General features: G+C 39.9%; 1 protein-coding gene across 1 annotated transcript in view; it reads left to right on the top strand.

Annotated features, from left to right (window-relative positions):
• The window catches only part of blmh (bleomycin hydrolase), a 74991-nt gene that overhangs the window by 52689 nt on the left and 3787 nt on the right, over positions 1 to 18515 (top strand).

Here is an 18515-nt window from a genome sequence, read left to right as displayed (position 1 = left end):
TTTTTTGACAAACCTGTTAGAGTTTGAGGTCATGGGGTGTTCAGATATCAGTTTTACTTTAGTTCCGTTGCTTTAATTGCACTTTTCCTCAAGGCTTCATGGAGGAGGTCTGGGATCGGTTAACCATACCTACACCACTTTGCCTTTCATCTCCAGTGGTGTATTTTCTACCCGAGCATTTGTTTGCATTTCCAGTTTTCCTTACAACCCATCAAATCTATGCTGGCTCACACAGCAATCTTATTTTTCTACTTCCTGTAATTTATTCCCTCCACATTCCCATCATCTGCCCCAACTTCTACTACTCATCTAGACACTAGGGTCAATTTGTAGTGGCGAATTAACTTACCAACCCATATATCTTTGGGATGTGGGAGGAAACTGGAGCACCTAAGGGAAACCCACAGAGTCATAAGGAGAACTTGTAAAGTTCACACAGACAGCTCCAGAGATCAGGATTGAACCTGGATCTCTGGAGCTGTGAGGCAGTAGCTCTCCTGCCTGCACCACTACAATAAATACATTTTTTAAAGTGGTGAGAGGGAATAGATTTAGTCTTAGAAAACAGTTGGATTATTATTCACTGACTAATCATGTAGAAACAGGACTGTCTTGAGGCTTTGCTAAGGTGGCCATCCACCGTCCAGCCCAATTATTTGCCTCTCTTGGTTACATTCATTCTCAAGGATCTCTGGAGTGGGAGGAAGTGTCCACTGGCAACCTGGAAGTCTGAGGGACTCAGTACATCAATAATGATGAGAATGAATTAATCTCAGGGGGCCAATAGTATGGTTAAATTACTGACCTAGTGGTCAGAGTTCAGTTCTTATTGAAACATATAAGATTCTAAGGGGGCAATGACAAGGTAGATGTTGAGATGTTTCCACTAGTAGGAGAGCCTTGTCTGAGGGGGACATAGTTTCAAGATATCTTGAAGTCTTGAGAGCAGTCATTTAAAACTGGGTGTAGGAATTTCCTCTCAGTGTATGGTTAATCTCTGGAATTCTCTGGTCCTGGAATGTTGTGGAGGCTAGAATACAGGAGGTATTTAGAGCAGCTTGATAAATTTTTGATGGATTGAGGAACTGAAGGTCATGTGGAACTAGCACAAAAGAGTTGATGCCTTGGGGCAGATCAGCTATGATCATATTGAATGGCTGGCAGGCAGGCTGGAGTGGCCCAGGTGACCTTCTCCTACTCCTCTTTTCTTGTGTTCATTGATCCAGTGATGTGTATTTGAATCCTGTGAGCTGGGGAATTCAAATTCAAGTAATTAAAGAAATTCATAAGAATTATAGGAGGTTTGTCATAAAGATATCTGGCTCTCAAATATCCTTCAGGAATTGAAATCTGCCATCCTTACCTGGGCCGTCCTACATGTGACTACAGACCCGCCAATGTGTTTAACTCTTAACCTTGTACTCTATTGAGGGGGTAAGCAGGGATGGACAGTCTATGCTGGCATCCACACCCTCATGAATGAGTAATAAAAAACATTAATTTCTGTTTTAAAATTTGTAACAATTTAGTTTGAGTTGAGCTCCTTCAAGAAGAGGGCACTTATTATTGAAGAAAACACAGAATGGACCATTTAGCCCAGTAAATGAATGGTTAATTCTAAAAGCACAAGATAGCAAAGTCCTCCATTGGCCCAATTAATCTTCTTCAGAATAGTTTCTGGTCCAGTAATGAATGAACAATTCCTGGTTATTTATGTCAAATTCAGCTCACTGCTTCTTCCCAAAATCCACCTGCACTGGTTTATTCATCAAACCTTTTCATCTGAATCCAAGTGTAGCTTTTTAAAGTGTTTTTCTATTAGCTTTTAATCTTTTAAAAAGAGTTCAGGGTTACAATTGTTTTGTGAACTAGTTCTAAGACACAAGTGTTTCAATGAAAGCAAAGCACCAGAGATGCGGGAAATTGAGGGAGAGAAACAGAACAATTATTTCAGCTCAAATGTTAACACTCTCTCCAGTTGCTGCATGACCTGTGGAGGTTTATCAATAATTCCCACAATACTTTATACATGTTCCCATTTTCATTCAAGCACAGGTAGCAAAATACAGTGCTGACTACACAGGGAGATAAACATTGTATGTCCATGGCAGCCTTCACAATAGAACACACCTGTTTCTTTTGTTGTGCAACACATGTAAACTAATCAATCAATTGAAAGAACATCATTTATATACACCCTTATCATTAGCATGAATCTAATCTTTTAAGCAACTAAACCATGCATTTCAAACCCAGCTCTGATCTGCTATTCTCTTTATATCATTAGTTCATCGACTGCTTCAACCAATTGCTATAACTGCTTCAGTTGCCATGTGCATGTGAAGCTTTGTTCCATTGTGTAAATTGACATAATCTTTTCACTAAAGAGTTTGTATCTAAGTACCATTCATGTTCTCTTCTGACACTGGATGCTATTGTTGCCTTTACATTGGAAAAAATAATTTATTTTGCACAGAAAAATGTGCTTTCAGCATTTAAACAACCCTTCTGGTTTCTTATAAGAAAGGTCTGTTGTTGTGGTACGCACATTAACTGCGACTCTGCAAATGGTTTTCATCCAGACAAGAAAGCAACCACTGAGATCACTATCTAGGGAAAATTACCTTTGCTGTGTGTGTAAAAAAAAATACCACCTTCAAAATAGATTATTGCTCTCTATTCTCAGGCATCTTAACAAGGTCAGTGACTGACCAATCAGTTCTGCAATTTGTGTTAGGTGAGCTGATCTTGACAAGCATTCACTGTTTCTTCATTCTTCCCTTATAGAGGATAAAACCAAGTAGGGTACATGACGTGGTAATCTATTCCCATTGATTCTCTGGTTACACGGGATGAACATGATTTGATTTGTGTGTGAATTATGGCCAGTAAGGCATGATGCCAAAGAGTTGACTGTCACGAACCAGTAACAAATGAAACACACTGAGTCATGATTCAGTGTTTAAAAACTATTTTATTAATCACCACTTATGATAATAAGAAAAATAAAAGTAAAAATGTTAGTATGTTAGAAGTAAAAATGTTAAACCTTGAACATTAACCCCAAAAACTAAACTGTGTGTGTGTGTGTGTGTGTGTGTGTGTGTGTGTGTGGCAAAGTCCCAAACTCCAAGTCCAAGAATCTTAAAGTTCAGTTCAGCAAGCCATAAGGTGAACCATGAGCAAAGGCTTCTTCAACAACCACCGTTGTCTGAAGATAAGTAGTAGATGTAGAGAACATAGAGAGAGTAATTACGAAGTCCATGTGTTCCACGATGGAACCCAAACGACACCTCAGTGTTTACTCGGTAGTGACTTCCTCACCCCGAAAAGCATCCGAATCGTGGCCGTCCACACAAATACCTGTTTCCTTCTACAGGTCAGCAACAAAGTGAACTCCACCGGATTACTTCCAATTTCCATACGTGGATTGCAGTGACAGACAGTTATTGTTTCTCATCCATCGATAGAGAAACTAACAGGCTGGTCTCCCACTCTCCCTCTCTCCCGCTCTCCCTCCTCGACTGACTTCTTCAACAACGTCATTACTTCCTTTATCTTCTGTTGACGTAAGCACGCCACACACACACACACACACACACACACACACACACACAACTACTCTATCTTAAAGGGACATTCACCGAGTCCATAACATGACTGACATCAGTGAAAATGAATCCATGTAGGGAATATCTTCAGGGGAGGAAGCAAAGAAAGAAAAGTTATGGAGCTAAATAAATTTAATTCGTTCACAGGAACAAGAAATGATGACTTGGAAATTCCAGGTGATGAGGCATGCAGTTAAATTGTCTTTATGTTCTTAACAAATTACAGTGGCATGCAAAAGTTTGGGAATTTGTGTTACTGTGAATAATTAAGTGAGTAGATGATGAACTGATCTCCAAAAGTCAAAGTTAAGGATGAAACATTCTTTTCAACATTTTAAGCAAGATTAGTGTATTATTTTTGTTTTGTACAATTTTAGAATGAAAAAGGGAAGCAGCACCATGCAAAAGTTTGGGCACCCCAAGAGATTTGAGCTCTCAGATAACTTTTACCAAGGTCTCAGACCTTCATTAGCTTCTTAGGGCTATGGCTTGTTCATAGTCATCCTTAGGAAAGACCAGGTGCTGCAAATTTCAAAGCTTTATAAATACCCTGACTCCTCAAACCTTGTCCCACAATCAGCAGCCATGGGTTCCTCTAAGCAGCTGCCTAGCACTTTGAAAATTAAAGTAAATGATGCCCACAAAGCAGGAGAAGGCTATAAGAAAATAGCAAAGCGTTTTCAGGTAGCCGTTTCCTCAGTTTGTAATGTGATTAAGAAATGGCAGTTAACAGGAACGGTGGAGGTCAAGTTGAGGTCTGGAAGACCAATAAAACTTTCTGAGAGAACTGACGGGGATTATGGTTATGGAATATAGACAAAAAAAAATAGACAGAGGTGGAACTCTCACTTCCAGTGTCCAGCAACTGAAAAAGGCATCTGAATGGGCTGCATAACTTACAGGATGCATGCTTTAAATAGAACTATTCATGAACATTTAAACAAATGTTTAGTTTGATAAATCTCTTGCTGCTGTCCATCTTCCTTTTCACTTTCTGTGACTTTAGTTACAGTACTTTGCCACAGTTCAGCCCCATTTTAAAACTTTAAATGGTGATGGCAAAGGGGCAGATCTTCCATCTTGATACTTGGACTTGCCTTGCTATTCTCATGGAAACCCAGGTTTCCAGTGCCTATATGGTCTTAAGCCCAGGGTGCCATCTCCCACACTGCAGCTGCTATGCTGCTCCTCTACAACACTGGTAGATTCCTCATGGAGTAAAAAGGGTCATTGTGATTTTCTGCATGGCCTCTCACCTCTTGGGTTAAACTGAGCGCAAGTATAACAGTCCCCATTCAAATGAATGGGAGAAGTTGACTGCCAGGAAAAAGGTTAGTGGCGTAATCTTTTCTTCCAATTATTTTTTTTAGTTTGTGTTAAACTATATAATTAATATTTTTAAAAGTTGGTTCAAAGTTTTACTAACTGTGAACATCAAATATATTTGCAAACCTCAATGACACTGAGTCTTTGACAGTTGGTAAGCTTATGGGTGCAGTCTCACTGCCTGTCATATCTTTCTATATGATGCACCAAACAATTATCTCCTAATAAGTTTAGTGCATCAGTGGAACCTAATGCATTTGAGCTATTTATCATTTCTAGCTTTGCACAGCACTAATTTTTTTTTACCTTTCACTGAAAGGTTTTAATATGCCTGAGGATGGTCAGCTGTACATCACATTGCACTTGGTAAATAGGTTTCTAACTGGGATTTGTAATATAACTGAACCAAATATGTATAGGTTCGCTGAATTTTATTTCTGACATAAACTTATATTGGAAGCACTTGATATGAAAGACAACTTATAAAATCTTACAGTAGCCCTGTGAGAAGAGAGAGAGGTGCCTTAGTTCACACAGCTACGCTTCTGTTTATCTCTTAACATGTATGCATGGAGCAATTTGAAAGCTGTTGGGTGGGAGAAAGATGAAAGTGAAGGGAAGAAATAGCAGGACAATGACATTACTTGGAGAAAAGTAATCAGATAGAAAGACATGACAGCCGGTGAGGCTAACTAACATTTCACATGTAGACCACTTTGTGCTAATTCTCATTTAAGTGTCTGCTAGTAACCAACTTTGTGTTCTTTCTGCTCTTAAAAAAAAAAGAACAAATGATTTTTAACGTTCTTTTAACAAATATTTTTTATTCGGAATACTTGTGAAAGCCATGCTTGTGCAGGGCTGTGGAAAATTTCATACCAGGACAATGGAATGTTGCACTATACACCAAAACAGAATAAAAATCAGAGGTCATAATCAAACTGAATAACATTCCAGCCATCCTGAATCTGTGTACTGTGTACACTTTGAAGAAGAGACACATGGCTAAGCGCAAGTATTATCAATCTGAGTTGTTAAGAAAGACAGGAGAAATTTATGCTTTTCACTCTGGTTAGCAAGATTCTGGGGAATGATTTAATGGACATTTTTAAACAGTAAACAATTATAGTAAAGATTAACTTTTGTAATCCAAAACACTGCAGATGCTGGAAATACTAAGGTGGGCAGCATTTGTGGAGAGAGAGAAACTGAGTTAATGTTTCAGGTAATGAGCTTTCATCAGAGCTGGGAAAGTTAGAAATGAAACAAGTTTTCAGTTGCAGGAAAAGTTGGGGATGGGACAAATAGAACAAAAGGGAAGGCCTGTGATAAGGTGGAGTTCATGAGAAATTGAATGATGCAGATGATGATAAATATTTATCTGGATGAGGTGTAAGTCGGAGGAAAAATGGAATACAGGGAGAGAGGGAAAAACACTGCTGGAAAATTGAGATTCATGTTTGGAATGGCTGAATTCGGTGTTGTAATGTTCCAAACCTGAACGTGAGGTGCTGCTCCTCAAGCTTGTGTTGCACTTTGGAAAAGCAATCGAACTAGTAAAGGTAACTTTAGGATTGATATTTGGATTTTCACCACTATCAGGGTGAAGTGAAAGGAACAAATGCCCTAGGATCATGCAAACAGTTGAATACAGCAATGAAGATTTATCATGAACAAATAAATTAGGACAGCAAATGACCTTCTTCATAATTATTTTGTAAGATTGTCAATCTTCCAAGGCATTGTGTGGAGAGATTTAATATCAGGTGTAGCCTTTGGGTTAAGGGTCATTTGAAGGTTGGGCTCTGATATACTGACAGAATTCAGTTCCTGTTGTGGCTTTATTTTTGTTTTACATTATAATTTACAGCATTACAGCATTTGCATTTAAAATAGAAACTGTTCGTATGAATTTCTTGCACAATAATTACATCTCTGCCACTGGTGGCAGTGCAGTGCTTTCCAATGATAGAGGGTGTAATTACATTATGACAAGTCTCCACAACTATTTTCCATCCTATATGAGAATATAGGAAGTCATGATGGAAGGTATGGACAGGAGTGCATGCAGATGTAAGTCTGTGTCGTGTTATTAGTTCCTTCCAGCATTGCATTATCAGTGTCATTTTCAGGTAGAGTGAGGGCTTGACAGTAATTGGTCCAGAGAATACAAACAAAATTTTTGTCCTTTTAAGGTTCTGATCTCTCTGCTTATTTTTGCATGTCAATTAAATGCTTGAGTTCAACTTTATAATGGAAACTGGTATACAAACATGTCTGATAATGATAACCATGGCAGTGCTGAGGGGAGGGTAGAAAGACAGTGTGCTGAATTTAAAGGTTATAGAAGGTAGATGTGGGAATTAGCAATAGTAAGAACCGTGTGTGCAGATGTATGACTTTGAATACAATTACAATAGATATTTATCAGCTGTCTGATTGCTTCATGTTATGACATGGCATTTATGACGAGCAAAAAGATCATTGTTTGAACTGTATGTTAATCTAAAAAAACATTTGTCAGAGAATTTTTGTCACCTTCTCTGCCTACTGAATTGGCCCAGAAAGTACAAAGCTAAGTGCAAAGTGATATAAAGTACAAAGCAAACCAGGTACTGTATTAGTTCTTTATTGTTCTCAACAATAAGAGAACAACAGCAGCTAGCAAATGGTGATGCCAGAAGAAACTTATTCAGCTTAATGGTTTAAAACAGTGTTTACTGGTAAATGTATACAGGTTTTACTATACTCTGGTGCTAGTTTATTACAGTCCATCAATGGGAAGGAGGATTCACAAAAAATGGAAATTTTGAAAGGCCTTGTTTAACTAATTAAACAAAATCTTCTTCAATCAAGTTGTATTAGTGAATGATTAAAATTTAGCAGTCAATACAGAAATATATTAATTACTGTTCAAATCTGAACAGACATTGGCTTCATCTAAGGTCTTGTAATCAAATACATCAATAAAAAGTGTCAAGACATCTAAAATTAAAATATTTCCTGGAATCAGCTATGTTCATTCTTGAGTTTGTTATTTTTTGTCTTCACACCAAGTTGTATATACTTTTGCCCAGAAAGTAACGTGACTTTTTTGAGGTATAATGGACCAGGATGTGCAGTCAGAGGCCAGCTACCAATGCAAATACATTGCAAATGCAGGAGACACTCAGCTCCTGATAGAAAATTAATGGTACTTATGGGATTCCCCAGATGAGAATTATGTGAAAAAGTGCCAATGATACCCTTAAATAGTGAAGCCCTGCATGGAAATAGAGCCTACGGCATGTAAATCCATCATAGGGCAATGCCTGCAACAAGCCCTGTCCAAGTAAGAGCTGTGAGGAATTTTGACAGATGGCTAGTCAGCTGTGAAGGAGATCAGAACCATTCTAAGATGAGTACAAATTAATCCAACTTAAATGTATATAGTTATTTTAAAGAAAACTAAACCACATTTTGATACATTCAAATGAACTCAAAAAAAAATTACTAGCACTTACTTTAAATGGAGAGACTCTCCAGGTAGTTTGAGGAGATTCTCCTATGAGCTGTGGGGAAATTGCTGCAACTTCATGTTCCACTACCATGCTCCAAGAGGGGATGAGTGTCAGTATGCCACCAAAGGAACCCAAGCAAATAGTGTCAGCAAGGTTGAGACTTTCAGACATGAATGCAGGAAATTCTGAACCTGCTGGCACCTACACATGGAAATACCAGAAATTCCATGTGGAACTCCCAGCATTTCCTTGCAAAATCCAGGTAAATGACTTGACAATGCAAGCTTACTTGATAATGCGTGTCAGTCTCTTCATTACCAAACCTTTTCAATATCTAGTTGTTGTACTCCTGCGGGGTGGGTTTGGATGAGCAAGGATATTGGAAGAATTGAGAGGTCATGTTGGCAGTTAGCAACAGATAGATCGTGGGGTGGGGTGGGGGGGTTGCATTTGGATTGGGAATTCTGAAGATGGAGCCTTGGTCTGGGATAAAAACTCCAGGAGAAGGAATTGGGCGTGGACACAAAGGTGGCAGATGAAGAGCTCAACGTTATGCCAGGCTCGGAATTCGGCAAGATGGGAATGAAGAGTAATGAAGTAGAAGTCTCTGCCAAAGATTGACCTTTCAGGATGTGAGGGATGATCAGAAGGTATAGTGAAAACCCAGCAAGGGGTAGAAATTGGGGGATGACAGGAGGTCAAGGAAAGTGAAGCAGAGAGAAAGAGGAGTATCAAGAAAGAGAGTTGTTTGCAATCTCTGATAAGCAACGGAATGAAGGAATGGAAAGAGAGATTTATTTTGTTGAAGCATCAAAATGGTGAAAGTTGACCTGTGATTGCAGAATTGGAGAGCTTTCAGATAGAGTGCCATTGGAGAGAGAAGTCAGGACCATACACATATCGAATGCATGGAATTAACCATGGATCTCAGGTTGCATATTTTTAGTATTTTCTGTTTTTATTTCCGAGAAATCAATGTTGGTAGTCTAATATAGCTTTGACCCTGTTCTCACTATCCTAAACTAATCTGCTTTAATAAAATTCTTCAGTCTGTACAGAGAATGGCCAAAATTTGTCATGCAGACTGTCTACCATTGAGTTGCTGCAGACACCAACAATCACTGTATCATTCCTAAACTATACAAGCACCTAACTACAATTGTCAAGAATAATAACTAATCACTATTGCAATTTGTAATCTAATTTGCCATGACTATTTATTCATTGAGACTTTTCACCCAACAGGGAAGCAAGGTCCTAAATAGTCAGTTGTTTAGTCCAGGGATTAGGTTCTATTTGTTAGTTGGAGAATGATATTCAGAATCAAAAGTAAGCAGAAAAATGGTTTTTGCATTAAATTATCCAATTTCAATTGGACAAAATCCAAATACGAAAGCATTTATGTGATAACTTAGCTTTCCATGAATACTTTAGACAAGATCTATAACAGATTAGTTGCAAAGAAGAAAATTAAGCTGTTATCTCCAGCAAAGTTAGCTTTGCAAGTTGCCTTAAAATTATAATAATCAGTTATTACTGAATCTTGAAAAAAATAAAGTTCTTCCAAGTTATGGAAGGTATCTCAATTGACCTTTCTAAACTGATTTCACTGCAAGAGAAAATAAAATCTCAGACTTTTTCATCCTTTTTGGCTTGAAGATATTACACCATTGGGGCTCAGATTTACAGTCTGCTACATCAGGCAACTACCATTTAAAGAAGTATACATTTACTGCACAAACCTCATATTTTAGAAATTTGCTGGGCTACTTTAATACATCAGGACCTTGCCTTTCAAGCACTTATTTCCAATCCTAACATAATCTTTCATTCAAAATCTCTGGATTGCTGCCTGTGCCACGCACCAGTGAGGGCAAGTATAGGAAGATATGGCAGATGGATGCATGGCTGAAGAGTTGGTGCAGGGGGCAGGGTTTCAGATTTGTGGATCATTAGAATCTCTTCTGGGGAAAGCATAACCTGTACAAAAGGGACAGGTTACACCTGAACTCGAAAGGGACCAATGTCCTTGTGGGCAGGTTTGCTGGAGTATCGGGGAGGGTTTAAACTAGGTTGGCAGGTGGATGGGAATCAGAGTGTTAGGTCAGATGATGGAGCAGTTGGTGTAAAGGTAGATGCAATGTGCAGAGACTGTTAGGAAGGATAGGCAGTGGATAGGGCATAAATGCAGTCAGTTGTTTGGGTTGAAATGTGTTTACTTTAATGTGAGGAGTATTAAGAATAAGGGTGATTAACTTAGAGCATGGATCAGTACATGTTGTGGCCATTACAGAGACTTGGCTGTCGCAAGGGCAGGATTGGCTGCTTGATGTTCCAGGGTTTAGATGTTTCAAAAGGGATAGGGAGGGAGGTAAAAGAGGGGGGGGTGGGAGTGGCAGTGGCGTTGCTAGTCAGGGATAGTATCACAGCTGCAGAAAGGGAAGACGTTGTGGAGGGATTGACTACTGATCAGTGTGGGTGGAAGTCAGAAACAGGGAAGGAGCAATTCCTCTATTGTGAGTATTCTATAGGCACCCCCCCCCCCCCCCCCCCCCAATAGCAACTGGGACACTGAGAAGCAGACAAGTGGACAGGTTTCGGAAGGTTATCATGGGTGACTTCAACTTCCCTAATACTGATTGGCACCTTAGTGCAAAAGGTTTAGATGGGGTAAAGTTTGTTGGATGTATCCAGGAAGGATTCCTGACACAGTATGTGGACAGGCCGACTAGAGGAGAGGCCATACTGGATCTAGGCACTGAACTTGGCAATGTACTAGGCAATGAACCTGGTCAGGTGACAGACCTCTCGGTAGGCGAGCGTTTGGGAGATAGTGACCACAACTCACTGACCTTTAGCATAGCCATGGACAAGGCTAGGAGCAGATGATATGGTAAAGTATTTAATTGAGATAGGGCTAACTACGATAGTATTAGGCAGGAATTTGGGAGCGTAAATTGGGAACATGTTCTCAGGGAAATGCACGGCAGAAATGTAGGGGTTGTTTAGGGACCACTTGCACGGGGTTCTGGATAGGTTTGTCCCACTGAAATGGAAAGGCTGGTAGGGTGAAGGAACCATGGTTGACAAGAGAGGTGGGACATTTAGTCAAGAGGAAGGAGGAAGCACACTTAAGGTTTAGGAAACAAAAATCAGACAGGGCTCTTGAGAGTTACAAGGTAGCCAGGAAGGAGCTTAAGAAGGGACTTAGGAGAGCGAGAAGGGGACATGAGAAGGCCTTGGCGAGTAGGATTAGGAAAACCCCAAGGCATTCTACATATATGTGAAGAACAGGAGGATGACTTGGGTGAGGGTAGGGCCGCTCAGGGATAAAGGGAGAAACATATGCCTGGAGAAGGAGGAAGTAGGGGAGGTCCCTAATGAATACTTTGCTTCAGTGTTCACCAGGGAGAGGGACTTAGACAAATGTGAGGTCAGCATAGATCAGGCTAATATGCTGGAGCATGTCGAGGTTAAGAAAGAGGCATTATTGGAGCTTCTGAAAAACATTAGGATAGATAAGTCCCAAGGGCTGGAGGGGATATACCCCAGGTTACTAAGGGAAGCAAGGGAAGAGATTGCTGGGACATTGACGATGATCTTTGTGTCCTCCCTGGCCACAGGAGTGGTACCAGAGGATTGGAGGATGGCAAATGTTGTTCCGTTGTTCAAGAAAGATAATAGGGATAATCCTAGAATTATACACCAGTGACTCTTATATCAGATGTGGGCAAACTATTGGAGAGGATTCTTAGGGACAGGATTTACAAGCATTTGAAGAAACAGTCTTATTGAGGATAGTCAGCATGGCTTTGAGGGGCAGATCATGCCTCATCGACCCTAATTGAGTTTTTTGAAGAGGTAACAAAACAAATTGTTGAAGGTGGCACGTTGGATGTGGTGTATATGGATTTTAGCAAGGTGTTTGACAAGGTTCCCCATGGTAGGCTCATCCAGAAAGTCATGAGGCATGGGATCCATGGAAACTTGGCTGCGTGGATTCAGAATTGGCTTGCTCAAAGAAGGCAGAGGGTGGTAGCAGATGGAGCGTATTCTGCTTGGAGGTCAGTGACTAGTGCTGTTCCACAAGGATCTGTTCTGGGACCCCTATTCTTTGTGATTTTTATAAATAACTTGGACAAGGAAATGGAAGGGTGGGTTAGTAAGTTTGCAGTTGACACGAAGGTTGGTGGTGTTGTGGACAGTCTAGAAGGTCGTCGTAGGTTACTTCAGGATATGGGCGGGATGCAGAGCTGGGCAGAGAAGTGGCAGATGGAGTTCAATCCATAAAAGTGTGATGTGATGCTCTTGGGAAGATCGAACTTGAAGGCAGAGTACAAGGTTAATGGCAGGATTCCTAGCAGTGTGGAGGAACAGAGGGATCTCTAGGTCCAAGTCCATAGATCCCTCAAAATGGCCGCGCAAGTTGATAGGGTGGTTAAGAAGGCGTATGGTGTGCTGGCCTTCATTAGTCAGGGGATTAAGTTCAAGAGCCGCGAGGCAATGTTGCAGCTCTATATAACTGGTTTGACCACACTTAAAAGTATTGTGTTCGGTTCTGGTCACCTCATTATAGGGAGGATGTGGAAGCTTTAGAGAGGGTGCAGAGGAGATTTACCAGGATGCCGCCTCGATTAGAGAACATGTCTTATGAGGAAAGGTTGAGCAAGCTAGGGCTTTTCTCTTTGAAGCGTAGGAGGATGAGAGACGACTTGATAGAGGTGTAGAAGATTATGAGAGGCATAGATAAGAGTAGACAGCCAGCACTGTTTTCCCAGGACGGCAATGGCCAATACTAGAGGGCATCTGTTTAAGGTGAGTGGAGGAAAGTTTAGAGGAAATGTCAGAGGTAGTTTTTTTTTAAACACAGAGAGTGATGGGTGCCTGGAATGCACTGCCGGAGGTGGTGGTAAAGGTGGATACAATCGAGACATTTAAAAGATTCTTAGATAGGCATGTGAATGTAGAAAAATGGAGGGTTATGGGTTGTTAATCTCTCTCTCTACAATGCTGGTTGGCCTGCTGAGTTTTCTGCAGTTCAGTTCTTATTTCAGGTTTCCAGCATCAACAGTATATTGTATTTGAATAATAATTAAAAAATATATAATCTTGGGGAAAAATGTCCTTCTACAATAATGTGCTACAAATTTCAAAAAAGTTATGTGCACAAACAAGTTAGTAACATCGAAGATTCATGGTACAGTAGAAGTTAAGTGTGGATAAACTTTAGTAGGCTCTCACTGCTGTCCTGGAGAACTGTTAAACTTCATTTACCATGATATAATACATTCTGTTCACACTGCACTGTAAAAGCTGACAGTTAGTGCATAATAAGTGTGTGATGTTTAGAGTGCTGGAGTATTAATCTGAGAGCAGATGCTGGAAAACTAGCTTCAGAATCATTTTCACAACTTGCCCTGCTTTCAGTTATTGGCAAATATGCACAGGATTTGATTGCGAAGGCCAGGTGAAAACCATTTCAATTTCTTAGAAATAATTGGGAAATTAATGATTTTGCCCTCTGTTGTGTTCAAGTATTAATCATATTCTAGTATTAAAATAACAAACAGTTAACTACCAAATAGGCTGTAAATACATTGCAGGGCAGGGAGTAATAAAAGCTACTTTATAATAACTGCTAAGCTAATCATATTTTCAATTTGATTTTAGTTCATTTCCATCAACAAATTCCATCAAACTCTGGCACAGAGAAATAAAGGGGTACATTTTACTTATTTCTCAATGGAAAACTATTTTGTTAATTAATAGTTGCCAAAGTTAAAGTTTTAGATCATTTCTCAAAAACTACCAGTTTGTTTGATATGACTGTAATCAATTACTGAATGATTTATATGTTATATTACTGATATTGCACACTTATTTATTCACAGGGCTTCTTATTGATATCTTTCTGTTTTTAGTTGCTTACCCATGAGATATTGAGTTTAAATTATATAAGTACTTCCAGTGACGTTAACCCTCTCGTACCTGACTATATACATGATTTGCCGGTCCCGGCATATGTTCCAAGTAGTGCTAAGGGCTGTACTCATCTAACTCATTTAAAAGTTTGGCTTAGAACTGTTGGTGGAATGACTCGTTCATCATCCTGGCTGTTTGGATGTAACATTGTTCCTTTTGGTTGGTGGAGCCAGTGGAAGGATCCAAACAAAGTATGTATCATTGCCAACAACAAATTACATTGAACTCCGGCATAGAGAAATAAAGGTGCACGTTTTATTTGTTAAAGTCAAAATTCCTCAAATCCCAACATGGCTTTGCTCCATTATATCTGTAATCTCAATATCTATAATGCTCACGGACATTAGCCATCTTTCAGTGCTGATTGGCCTAAGATCTGATCTAATCCTTGAATTTTATTGCTTGCCATTGCTAAGGTCCTAAACTCTGGGATTGTCTCTCTAAATCTCTCTACTTCTCTTTCCTACTCCAAGATGCACCATTTAACCTAATTCTTTGACCAACCTTTTAGGCATTCTCACCATTATTTCCTAAAGTGACTCCATGTCATACTTTGTTTGTTGATTTTCCTGTGTAGACATTTTACTAGGTGGTTGGTGAAGGTGGTGCATGTACTCTTCACAGACTGGGCTATTTGAAGTGCAATGGGATAAGAAATCTAGAATGTCAGCTGATTATGCATCATCTTTCCCAATGCAGTAGTCCAGCGCTTCTAAAGAAGTAGGAAGAAAGGGAGACGAGTGTCATTGTATCACTGAAATGAGTCATAGGTCAGGTAACTTTGCTACTGTACAGACTACTTGTTTGCCTGAGAATGTCATGGTGGAGATTTCACATGGGTTCTTGTATTTGGCCATAGATCACAGTTTTAGTTTTCTCTTTACAGATGCTAGCAGTACTAGTGGTTGGAAAGCCCTGTGAAGTTAAGACACTACTAGTGGGCATTAATGAGCCTATGGCCACTCCTAATCTTCCTTCTCATTGATTTATATTTATATTCATAGATGCTTCAGGTATTCTATGTGGTTTGGGGGATATTTAGACTGCTGTGCTGCTTCTGCAGACGTTAATCCAAAACTAAATCAGGCCTGCAAACCGGTCATTACTCTGCCTATAAACTGCCAAATATAATCCTACCTACATGAAGCTGCCTAAAATAGATTATTGAATACTTTGGATTCTCTCAAACATTATTTAATATTTGTATCAACATTTTAATAAGTTGCATTATGTGGCAGAGATACATTTCTTATCATTGATTCATTTTTTGGGATATGGATGTGACTGGCAAGGCCAGTATTTATCATCTTTTCCTCACTGCCCTTTAAAAAGGTCGTGGTGAGCACCCCCTTGAAGTGCTGCTGGTAAAAGTACTCCCACAAAGCTATTGTGTAGGGAGTTCCTGTATTTAAACCCAGAGACAGTGAAGGTGATACTTATAAGTCAAGATGGCATGAGACTTGGATGGGTACATGCAAGTCATAGCGTTCCCATGTATCCACTGCTCTTCTTAGAGATTGTAGCTTTGGAGATCATACTGGTCCAGGTATGTAACTGTAGTCTATTTTGTGGATGGAACACAGTGGAGCTATTTTGCACTGGTGGAAATGGGGCACCTGGATGGTGTCAAGCTATCTAAAAGTTGTTGGACCTGCACACATCCAGGCAGGTTGAGCATCCTATCACAGTCCTGAACTGTGCCTGATAGATGTCAAAAAGGCTTTGGAGTCAGGTCACTCACTGCCTGATACCCAGCCTCTAACCTGCTCTTGTAGCCAGCTTTAAATGGCTGGTTCAGTTGATTTCTAGTCAACAGTGACCCCAGGATGGTGCAGGTTGGGAACTAAGTGATGGTAATGTAATTGAGTGGGTGGTTTTCTAACTCTTATTGAAGATAGCCATGGCCTGGGACTTCTGTGATGCAAAAATTTCTTGCCTTTTATTGTCTTAATCTTGCTACATGCAGGTGGACGTCACTTTGTTGAGTGAGGGGTTGAGAATGGAATTGAACATTGTGCAATCATCAGCAGTCACCCCCAATTCTCACCTTATGATGCAAGGATGGTCATTAATGATGTAGCTAAAGATATCTGGGCCTAGAACACAACCCTGACAAACTCCTCCAGTGATATATTGGGGTGGAATGACTGACCACCAACCACAACCATTTTCTTTTGCGTGAGGAACGATTCCAGCTGGTGGAATGTTATCCTCTTGATGCAATTAACTTCAGTTTTGCTGGAGTTACTTGATGCCTTGCTCAAGAGTTGCCTTGTGAAGAGTAGTCACTTTTACCTCACCTCACAAATTCAGCTCTTTAGTGCCTTTACTGATGCTTTGACTTACAGCTGCTGTGCATGTGCATATGTGTACGTCATCAAAAGACAGATATCAGGGTTTACATGATTAATCAATTGTCTGTTTGATAATCAAGTAGATTTTAAAAATTGTGTGGCATTTTTTTTGATAGTCATTGCCATGTCTGACTGATATTCTCCCTCCCTTTAACCAGTTAGTCATTTGGGTTATTGCTGTGACATGTGTAAACAAAAGCTTACTGCATCTTAAAGCAACATAACATAAATGGAGCTTAGCATGTTTCTGGTAAACAAGTGTCATTATATGTTAATTATCTGGATGACAGAATTGATGGCTTTGTGGCCAAGTTTGTGGATTATACGAAGATAGGTGGAGGGGCAGGTAGTGTTGAGGAAGCAGGGAGTTTGCAGAAGGACTTGGACAGGTTGGGAGAATGGGCAAAGAAGTGGCAGATGGAATACAGCGTAGGGAAGTGCATGGTTATGCACTTTGGTAGAAGGAATAAAGGTGTAGACTATTTTCTAAACGGGGAGTGAATTCAGAAATCGGAGGTGCAAAGGGACTTCGAAGTTCTAGTGCAGGATTTCCCAAAGGTTAACTTGCAGGTTGAGTTGGTAGTAAGGAAGGCAAATGCAATGTTAGCATTCATTGAGAGGCCTAGGATATAAAAGCAAAGATATAATGCTGAAGCTTTATAAGGCATTGGTCAGACCACATTTGGAATATTGTGAGCAGTTTTGGGCCCCATATCGAAGGAAGGATGTGCTGACGTTGGAGGGGATCCAGTGGACGTTTACAAGAATGATCCTGCGAATGAAAAGGTTAACGTATGAGGAGCATTTGATGGCTCTGGGCCTGTACTTGCTGGAGTTTAGAAGGATGATGGGGGAATCTCATTGAAACCTACTGAATATGGAAAATGCCCGGATAGAATGGATGTGGAGAGGATGTTTCCAGTAGTGGGAGAGTCTAGGACTAGACGGCAGAGGACACAGCGTCAGAATAGAAGGACGTTCCTTTAGAACAGAGATGAGGAGGAATTTCTTTAGTCAGAGGGTGGTGAATCTATGGAATTCATTGCCACAGATGGCTGTGGAGGCCATCATTGGGTATACTCAAAGTGGAGGTCAATAGGTTCTTGATTAGTAAGGGCATCAAAGGTTATGGGGAGAAGGCAAGAGAATAGGATTGAGAGGGAAAAATAAATCAACCATGATGGAATGGTGGAGTAGACTTGATGGGCTGAATGGCCTAGTTCTGCTCCTATGTCTAAGGTCTTATGTTGAAATGCTATATAAAGGAATTGTGTTTTACTTGTACTCAAAACATCTGCTGACCATTCAGTCTCTTACGTTTCTTTGACTACGATAGAATGTTCTAAAAAAAACTTTGCAGGCGTTACCAGCACTACACTGAAATAGTCAGTGATTGATGTGTCAAGCCATAATGTTGCAATATTTAAAAATAAATATCAGTCACTGATTAAAACTTTAACATATTAGTACATAAAGATAATGGCTGAATTATATAATACTTTGGAGAAGTATTATATAATTCAGCCATTATCTTGATTTACTCTGTCTCTAATATAAAGTGTTGACCTTTTCAGATAAGGCATCGCCATTATAAAAAAGCTTGACAGAAAATAATTCTGTGAATGGGAATTCATAGCAGATTAAGACTTAAATTCAACAATCCATGATATTGCAAGACACTGAGCTATGCTTTCTTCAGGGGTGAACGTTTTCCTTATTTTCAAGAAGGAACACGTGTATGA

The sequence above is a fragment of the Pristis pectinata genome, chromosome 21 (assembly GCF_009764475.1).
Source record: "Pristis pectinata isolate sPriPec2 chromosome 21, sPriPec2.1.pri, whole genome shotgun sequence".
NCBI classification, from domain to species: Eukaryota; Metazoa; Chordata; class Chondrichthyes; order Rhinopristiformes; family Pristidae; genus Pristis; species Pristis pectinata.
This window is presented reverse-complemented; position numbering and strand designations above follow the sequence as displayed.